The sequence below is a fragment of the Lathyrus oleraceus genome, chromosome 3, assembly GCF_024323335.1.
Source record: "Lathyrus oleraceus cultivar Zhongwan6 chromosome 3, CAAS_Psat_ZW6_1.0, whole genome shotgun sequence".
NCBI lineage: Eukaryota > Viridiplantae > Streptophyta > Magnoliopsida > Fabales > Fabaceae > Lathyrus > Lathyrus oleraceus.
The window spans coordinates 3,608,114-3,618,326 of record NC_066581.1 but is presented as its reverse complement, the minus strand read 5'-3'; the positions used below and the strand labels follow the sequence as shown (position 1 = coordinate 3,618,326).

Sequence of the window (10,213 nt, the reverse complement as noted above, 5' to 3'; positions counted from 1 at the left end):
GAGATCATACCATCCTTGGGAGAGCACTGAGGATCTCCTAAGTATCCTTTTCATCATTGTGAATGTTCACCATGTTTAAAAACAAGTTATGAAAAATTCATTTTTTCAAAACAATGATATTTTCTCAATTAAAAGCATGCAAAACGTTTGTTGAATAGAAACAAATAAGAGTGCAAATAATTGGATAAAAGGCTCAAATTTATTTGATGGAATGGTAGTCTGCAAATGGCAAGACTCCATAGATCTTTACAAATTTGAAATTGGTGATATATATTGGAAAAGGGCTACATTGAACATAATGACCATTTCTCCACCCATTCTGAATTCGATGTATTTGAAGCTTCGGTTGATGACGAATGAGCAAGAATCTATGACGGATGATAGTTGTAGAATAAAGTCTTGTCAGGATGCAGTTACTTGCCAAATCCCTAATTTTTGCCTAGATTGCCCCAGGGTGAGGTACTCAATCTAGCGGGATACAAATATTCATTTTTTTCGTGTCCCTAACTTTTTCCTGGATCGCCCTTTCGGGTTTTCAATCCACCGAGACGCTCATTTTTGCCTAAGCCGCCCTTTCGGGTTTTCAACTTAGCGACCTATTCTGTTTTTATTTTTAGGCGAAGCATTTCTTGACTGCATCTGAATTCACAGGACGAGTGAAATCCTCCCCATCCATAGTTGTAAGTATCAAAGCACCGCCTGAAAAGGCTCTCTTGACAACATATGGACCTTCATAGTTTGGAGTCCACTTGCCCTTGGAATCGGGCAAGACTTTCTTGAGCACAAGGTCACCTTCTCGGAACACACGAGGCTTGACCATCTTATCAAAAGCTTTCTTCATTCTTTGTTGATATAACTGACCGTGGCACATGGCAGTCAATCTCTTCTCTTCTATCAAATTCAGCTGGTCATAACGACTCTGAACCCATTCAGCATCAGTCAACTTGGCTTCCATCAAGACTCTGATTGATGGGATCTCCACCTCTACTGGGAGTACAGCCTCCATGCCATAAACAAGAGAGAAAGGGGTTGCCCCTGTTGAAGTGCGGAAAGACATACGATATCCGTGTAAAGCAAATGACAACATCTCATGCCAATCCTTATACGTGACAACCATCTTCTGGATAACCTTCTTGATATTCTTGTTAGCAGCTTCAACAGCCCCATTCATCTTGGGTCTGTAAGGAGAAGAATTATGGTGTGCAATCTTGAACTCACTACACAGCTCTTTCATCATTTTGTTATTCAAGTTAGATCCATTATCAGTAATGATCTTATCTGGCACACCATAACGGCATATAATTTGATTCTTGATAAACATCACTACCACCTGCCTGGTCACATTTGCATATGATGCCGCTTCAACCCATTTGGTGAAGTAATCAATTGCTACGAGAATAAATCTGTGTCCGTTGGACGCTTTCGGCTCTATCATGCCAATCATATCAATTCCCCAAATGGAGAAAGGCCATGGTGATGAAATCACATTCAGAAGTGTCGGAGGAATATGAATCTTATCCGCGTAAATCTGACACTTATGGCATTTCTTCAAGTATTTGCAGCAGTCAGACTCCATCGTCAGCCAATAGTAGCCTGCTCTCAACATCTTTCTAGCCATGGCATGTCCATTGGAATGAGTACCAAATGAACCCTCATGGACCTCAGTCATTAACAGGTCTGCTTCGTGTCTATCCACGCATCTGAGCAGAACCATGTCAAAATTTCTCTTATAAAGCACTTCGCCATTGAGGTAGAAACTGCCTGACAATCTCCTCAAAGTCTTCCTATCTTTCACAGATGCCCCAGGCGGGTAAACCTGGTTCTGAAGGAAACACTTGATGTCATAATACCATGGCTTATCATCTTTCGCTTCTTCTACTGCAAATACATGAGCTGGTCTGTCCAAGCGCATCATAGTGATATTGGGAACTTCATTCCAAAGTTTAACCACAATCATTGAAGCAAGTGTAGCAAGAGCGTCTGCCATCCGATTCTCATCTCGAGGAATATGATGGAAGTCAACCTCAATAAAGAACGTTGAAATCCTCCTCGCATAATCCCTATATGGAATGAGACCAGGCTGATTCGTTTCCCATTCGCCCTTAATCTGATTAACAATGAGGGCCGAATCACCATAAACATCAAGATGCTTGATCCTTAGATCAATGCACTCCTCCAATCCCATAATGCAGGCCTCATACTCCACCATATTATTCGTGCATTTGAAAGTTAGCCTTGCTGTAAAAGGAATATGTGTGCCCTGAGGAGTAATAATCACTGCCCCAATACCATTTCCATATTTATTCACACTGCCATCAAATACCATACTCCATTTGGAACCAGGCTCTGGCCTTTCATCGAGTGCAGGCTCATCGCAATCTTTCATTTTCAAATACAGAATCTCCTCATCTGGGAAGTCATACTTGATAACATGAAATAATATCACATTTTTGGACTTGATTTAATTAAATTATATTATTGTTTGATCCGATTTATTTTATATTATTCGATATTACTTGGTATTTTCCTTCTATTTATTTCAGGTAACATTATTTGAAGCATACGTGAAAAAGAAAGAAAAGGGGTGCAAAAAGAAGCATTCCACTAAAGCCCAGCCCACAACTACAAAGGAGAAGCGCTGTGATGCTATGACGACCGCCACACAAGGCGTGACGAGCGTCACGCCCCTCTGCTCAGTGTTATGAGCGTAACACAGGGTGTGATGGACGTCACACCCCCATTCCTATTTGTTTGGCTTTGACGTGTAACAGAAGCACGTTCGCCCTTTTTCTTCGCTTGACTCGTTGACACACGAGGAAACCTACTGAAGGAATTTTTGGGAAACGGTTACATGATGGATTAATATAAATAGATCTTAAGTGGTGCTCTGACCTCCTCTCTCTCTTTTTCCAGATTTCCACGCCGTGCATTATTTTTACAGCATTATATTTTTTTCCCAGCATTCCATATTTTCTTCCGCAATTTATTACCTTAGCATTTTTTACTTCCTTTTTCTTTGTTAGCTTAATTTTTTAGGCATTCAATTAATTTTCTCACAATAGTTTCTACACCGGAAACTATTGTGTAACTTTTACTGGATCTAACCTTACGTTAGGTCATAGTATTTTACTTCTTTGTTTTTTTCCTGTCTGCTAAAGAATTGTAAAGAACAAATCCAACCGGTTTATGGTGGAGTGTTCAAGCATCGAAGCTAGGAAACAACCAAGATTTCTATTAATTTTACAGGTTCATTAATTTATTGTTTTAATTTATATATGCTCTGTACTTCTGTTTATCTACATTGTTTGTCTGATATGGCTGTATTTAAGCATAATAATTGTTTAGGCCTGTTTAGCATGTCCGGCTAAATAAACTTAGATATCGGTATGTAAAGTAAGCGGAATAAAGGAATCAAAACTGAGTTGGTTTAAATTTATTTAAAAATATAATCACTCTTTTTATGGTCTCAATTTACAAAGTTAATACCAAAGTTTTTGTACGAGAGTAAAAGACATAAAGAAGTTAAAATCAATAGAACGACAATTTGAGCTTTTAACTGGACAGTGTAAATTGGACATTAACTTTAAATCAGGGCGAAAGAAATTTTCAGAGTTAATTAAATTCTAATCATTTTCAAAAAGTATTTTTAAAGGTTAAATGTGAGGACGAGAGTTAAGCATTTAAGTTTAATCATATAATCTAAGTCAACAGAGCGAGAGTTTGAGACGAGGGTGTTTAAACGGTTAGTCTTTTAATAAAAAGAGTTTCTATAGATTCTATTGTTTTCAAAAAGTGATTTTAGTTTTAACTAAATAGTGAGAGCGTACGTTAAAGTAAAATCATAGTCTATTCAACAGAGCGAGAGTTTGAGAAAAGGCTTTTAATCAATAGTGTCTACTGAAAGGACTTATTTTAAAACTAAGAAACCAACGAAGATTTGATTCCCTAATTACGACGAACTACATACCGATATCCGCGTTATTTAATATTTAATCTAGATCCAATTTTAGTTTTACTTTTCCCCCTAATCATCAAAGTATCATCCGCCTTAGCTTTACGAAGTAACCCTAGAAAAACGGTATATCGATTCATTAAGTCCCTGTGGGATCGATATCTTTTAAAACTACACGATTAGACTGTGCACTTGCAGTTAATACCCCAATAGACTCATAAAGTCGCGATCAAGTTTTTGGCTCTGTTGCCGAGGACTTTTATTTAGTCGATATCGTAACTCTTCTGTTACGCTGTAGAGACTAAGGAAATTTTTATTTTTCCTTTTTGTCTTTTGTTGATTTGTATGCCACACACTCGCTCACAAGGCGAACCGTATTACTTACGAATCAACGACGTTGAACGATATCTCCGAGTCTTACGACGAATTCGGGAGTATCGTGCTGCAAACAAACTTCCTCCTATCGAAATTCCTGATCTCAAAAATCTTCTTCCATCGCCGATACCCAAGATGGCAGAACCAGCTCGTGCTCTTCGAGATTACGCCGCTCCATCACAAGATGAGCCGCATTCGAGTATTGCTCCACCCGCAATCGAAGCAAGCAACTTCGAACTTAAACCTTCGCTGTTGCAGGCAGTGCAACAGAACCAATTTTCTGGAAATCCTACCGAGGATCCAAACCTTCATTTATCTGTATTTGTTCAATACGCTGATACTGTTAAAGCTAATGGTGTCACCTCAGAGGAAATTCGACTTCGTCTTTTTCCTTTCTCGTTAAGAGATAAAGCTAGAAGATGGCTTCAGTCTCTTCCTTCCAACTCAGTCACCACATGGAATGAGTTAAAGAAAGTCTTTCTTGCCCGATATTTTCCTCCAAGCAAAACAGCTATGTTAAGAGCCCAGATAAATGGATTTAAGCAGAAAGATAATGAGTCTCTCTTCGAAGCATGGGAAAGATACAAAGACATGATGATACTTTACCCACACCATGGTTTAGAGGACTCGTTAGTAATTCATACCTTCTATAATGGTCTCTTGTACAACACAAGATTAACAATAGACGCCGCCGCAGGTGGTGCGCTTATGGATAAACCTTATGCTAACACTTATCAACTTATCGAGAGCATGGCCCAAAATCATTATCAGTGGGGAAGCGACCGAACAATGGTAGAAAAATCTCAAACGAAAACTGGCATGTACGAGATAAGTAGCCTTGATCACGTTAATGCAAAAGTGGATGCTCTTGCCCAGAAAATTGAAAGTTTAAATGTATCACCTCCAGCCGCTGTGGTTGCTGTAACTCAGAATTGTGAAGTCTGTGGAATTCAAGGTCACACTCCTACAGATTGTCAACTCCTAACAAGAATCCAAGCAGAGCAAGTGAACTATGCTCAAGGAAATCCCTACTCGCATACCTATAACTCAAACTGGAAGAACCATCCTAATTTTTCATATAAGAGTAATAATGCTTTATACGCACCAGGACAAGCTCCCAGTCAAGCCCCAGCTATACCTCCTGGATATCAAAAGCCGACCCCATCTACACCTAACAATAACGTTCCTAGAAAATCCAATTTGGAAATCATGATGGAGAACTTCATAGCTTCTCAATAGCAAACCAATAAAGAGTTCTTAAACCAGAATGTACACACTAACGAACAGATTAAACAATTAGCAAGTAAAGTAGATGCCCTGGCAACCCATGACAAAATGCTGGAAACACAAATCTCGCAAGTAGCTCAACAACAAGCGCCTACTGCTGCCCCAACTGGTACATTTCCTGGACAGCCCCAACCTAACCCGAAAAGCCACGCTCATGCAATTATATTAAGAAGTGGAACAGAGGTAGAGGGACCGTCTGACCCAAGGATTGAGAACCAAAACTCTAAAAAGTCAACTGAGGAAGAAAGTAAACCTAAGGAAAAGGAAGAGTGTAACAAGGAAACCGCAGAAAACAAAGAACCTTATGTACCTCCACCGCCTTACAAACCACCCATCCCTTATCCTCAGAGGCAAATTAAAACCAAAGACGCGGGCCAATTTAAAAAATTTGTTGACTTACTGAAACAATTAAACGTCACCATTCCTTTTACAGAAGCTATTACACAGATGCCTTCATATGCTAAGTTCTTAAAAGAAATTCTATCTAATAAAAGGAAACTTAAAGAGAGCGAAACTGTTACACTCACTGCTTAGTGTAGCGCAATAATCCAGAATATGCCTCCTAAACTTAAAGACCCTGGTAGTTTCTCTATACCCTGTTGTCGCATTACGCGAAAAACCGGCGGGAAACGAAAACAACAGAGCGGCCACCGTGCGTTATTTATCCCAAAAGAGGGAAAGGAAACGCTCGAAGTAAACCTGGAGAAGACATGGTCTCGCGACCAAAGAGAATGGGATCGGGAGTCGGTTATGCGAAGGGAAGGTATTAGCACCCCTACGCATCCGTCGTACTCGACGGGATCCACGCACAAAAGGAAGGAAAATGGTTGCTAAAACACTGCTCATAAACAAACACTGGCTGAAAGAGACACCGGAAAACAAAATAAATTGACTCGGCAGGATATCGCACCCTGGGCCTACGTAGTCTGTCAGGCACAGACATCAGAGTCGACGTAGTTCGGACTAGGGGAAAACGTGCTCGCTAGGATGTCGCATCCTATGCATACGTATCTTCTCGGACTAAAGAAGAATCAGAGCACTCGTAGCTCGGCTAACGCATGCCAAACAAAACAACACAGGAAATCGACTGCCAATCGCTGGACTTACGTCAAACTCCACACAAACAGGCAAACATGGAAACCGAATGCCAATCGATGGACTTACATCAGACTCCGAACCAAACACACACACTGGAAACCAAATGCCAATCGCTGGACTTACATCGGACTCCAAGCACACAACAAGAGGATACATAATGCCAATCGCTGGGCTTACATCCATCTCCTAACACACACAAAGACAAAACAAATGGGCGCCCGGAGAGATCAGCTCATCTCCTGCCTACGTACCTCATCTGGTATGAGGATCAGGGCGACGTAGTTCCCCTATGAAGGGACAAAGGACTAGCCTAACCAGATAACAAAGGGAGACACAACTAGGGAGACTACGACTCGAGCCTAGATGTTATCATGCATATCATCCCTAAGTTAAGGTTGCTATCTAACTTGCACAGGAAGCAAGCTAACCTAAACATGACTTGCACAGGGAGCAAGCCAAACTAACCCTAACTTGCACTGGAAGCAAGCTAAACTAAAAAAGCACAAACACACAAGCACAAATAGCACACACTACATCAGTTGGCTCAATCAAGGTTAGGTTTTAGTCGAGGGGTCATATCAACCTCGACAAACAAACCACTGTAACAGGGTAATGTTAGCTCTTAACCCTTACATTGAGAGTTAGGGTGAAGCAGATGAAATGGTGAGTGAAGATGAGACTTCACAGCTCCTATCCCTGGCCAGGGAGAGCTTCAAGACAATGAAAGTGTGGGTTCAAAAAGTTGGAACCCTTCTACACTTATGACTGACATAATGTACAATGATCTTGGGTTAGTATCTACAATGCATCAACACAGTGGTGCGAGCAAAGAAGATGACACACAGAATAGCAGGGGATGGATTGCACATCCCTGGTATCTGCCAATGCCTCTTCACTTAGGAGGTCTTTGGATATGTACAAGGACAAAAATAAACAAACACAAACATTGCCTCTTCAGGAGGACTTCAGACAGGTGCCTGGCCAAGTAACAGGCCAGGTCTTCCAAACTACATGGAGAAAAGAAATTCTACCTCAATGCTCAAGCTATCAAGCAAAGCCAAAGCAAGTTCACAAGGGAACTATAGCAAATAAAGTACCTGATATCAATCCAACATAATCAGTATACCAGACAAACAAAAAGCAAACAGAAAGTTACAAGTCCACAGCACAAACAGATAACAAGCATCAATGCACAAAGGTGCAAGCCACAAGGCCTAAGCATAAGTCTCAATGCTTACAAAACCAACTCAAATTTAGTCATAAACAAGCAATAAACCAAACTCCAATTAATTGCACATCATTAAGTACAAGCAATTGTGCTCTTTAACCTGAAACAAAGCTCAAACATTAAACACTAACCACTAGTACAAGACTAGGGTCAAAATGGGAGCAATAAACCAAAACAGAACATGAAACTTATCAAAAATCAAGATCAATCAAATAAGAATCAAATCCAAGTGGTCTCACATTCATATCATCAACCATTATCATTTCATGAAGCATAGAATACAAAGCATGCAATTTGAAGCTCATAGAAGCAAACAGAATGATTCAATTCAAATCAACTCAAGAATATTTCAATAAATCCCCACAAAATTCATGGCTAAACAGCATTCATAACATGACCTACACACCAAATTTCAAGTCATTTGGACAAAGGGAAGCAAGTCAAATAAAATCCATAAGTCAAAGCATGTTCAAACAAGCTCATACAAGGCACCAAATCATGTATCAACTTCAAGCAAGCATAAAACAGAAACCAAACATGATAAATGAACCAAATCAAAGCCATGACAAACCTCAATGTGTCTAGAATACATGTGTAAAATTTCAGGTCCATCCAATAAGCAACAAGAATTTCATAAATCATATAAGATCATGACTCACAAAAAGTCCACAATTGGTCAAACAGGGGAGAAAATCTTAATCAAATTGGAAATGCACTCAAAAAATCCACTAAACTTCACATTCAAACCTAACATCCAGGAGAGTCAACATGCAAATATTCAAGTCATTTTGAGTTCATATGGCATGGCAAATAAAATCAAGAAGTTGGACATGAAATGGTGTGACACAAATTGTCCCACCTCTAATGATCATGTCATATCTCACAAACCAGGAATGCAAAAATCACAAACTATATACCAAAATTCTCCTCAAGGTGTCTAGATTATGCATACAAAATTTCAAGAATTTCCAATTAAGCATCATCATTTCATGAGCAAAATGGTAAACAAGGTGTAACAAATGACATGTTCACATAAACCCTAGCCAAAGCAGAAATCCACACGTGCACAATTTCCATAAAAATCATCAAAAAATACTAGACATGGCAAGGATCATCATGGAAAAAATCTCACATCAATTGGACAAACCAACAAGAAGTTATGAATTTTCTATTGAGAAGAAAAAATAAAAAAAAAGTGAAACAAGGCAAGATGAACATGATAAGTGAAATGGAATTAAATGCTAAAACCAAAAGGAGAGGTGCATGAGCCCGGTATCGAACCGTGCTTCAACTTAAAATGGGGCGCCACTTAGTGAAACGCCGCGTTTCACTAAATGAGGTGTCACGTTGTGGTTGGTGGCATGGCGTATAAACACAGAAAACATGCAAAGCAACGAGGCTGAAGATCTAGCGCGATCTGGAAACAACATTGTTAGGGTTCTTGCGCGCATTCATATGTTCTTCATCAGATTTCCAGCATATGAACATTTTTCACAGAAATTAACAAGCAACATACCATCGTGTTCGTCTTCTAATGCACATCAATAATCTAACATTGGTTTAACCTAATTCATGCTAATAAATCTGGATCGAGCAAAATAAGTTTCAACAACCAATCTTAAATTCAGCATATCTCTCTTAATACTCAATGAAAATCCACGATTCAAAGTGCAGTACAATCAGCATGGCAAGATCTATGATAAGCATATCAACATTTCAACATTTGCAAGATTCGAATTCCAACCTGATTTGAAGAGCAGAAATGGATTCGTGGTTGTTTGGCCTTGTAGTGTAGAAACAACACTTGCTTGATGCTTAGGTTGATGAATGAGTGGAGATTCGAAGCTCAATGGTGCTTGATCTTGCTCAAATATGCAGCTGCCATGGATGATGTTCAATGTAACAGTTCCAAATCTGGCTCGAATGTGGTGATTCCTTGCTTCAATCTTCTTCCAAAAGGCTTGTGTATGTTGGAACAACAAAGATCAATGCAAGTTCTATGAAGATTTTTGCAGAAAAATGGAGAGAAAGTTTTGGAGATTTTTCACTTTTTGATCTAGATCTGAGCAAGAATGAATGTTAATGTGTTTTCTGTTTTGATTATGCATATATATCATCTGTTAATGAACTTTGCTAAACAAGATTAAGCCAAACCAAAAAGATTAATGAATGCAAGTGTTTATGTGCAAATTGCTAATTTCACCTCATGTGCATGGAGTGCATGCTACAGTACACGAAATTGGGCCTAAATCCACTTAAAACTCTGTTTGTAA

General features: G+C 39.4%; 1 non-coding gene across 1 annotated transcript; it reads right to left on the bottom strand.

The window, feature by feature from the left end:
• Positions 1-4,840: 4,840 nt before the first annotated feature.
• Positions 4,841-4,947, bottom strand: LOC127133396 (small nucleolar RNA R71). The gene has a single exon (XR_007807375.1). It is a non-coding gene; the product is annotated as a small nucleolar RNA R71 (small nucleolar RNA).
• Between the last annotated feature and the right edge of the window lie 5,266 nt (positions 4,948-10,213).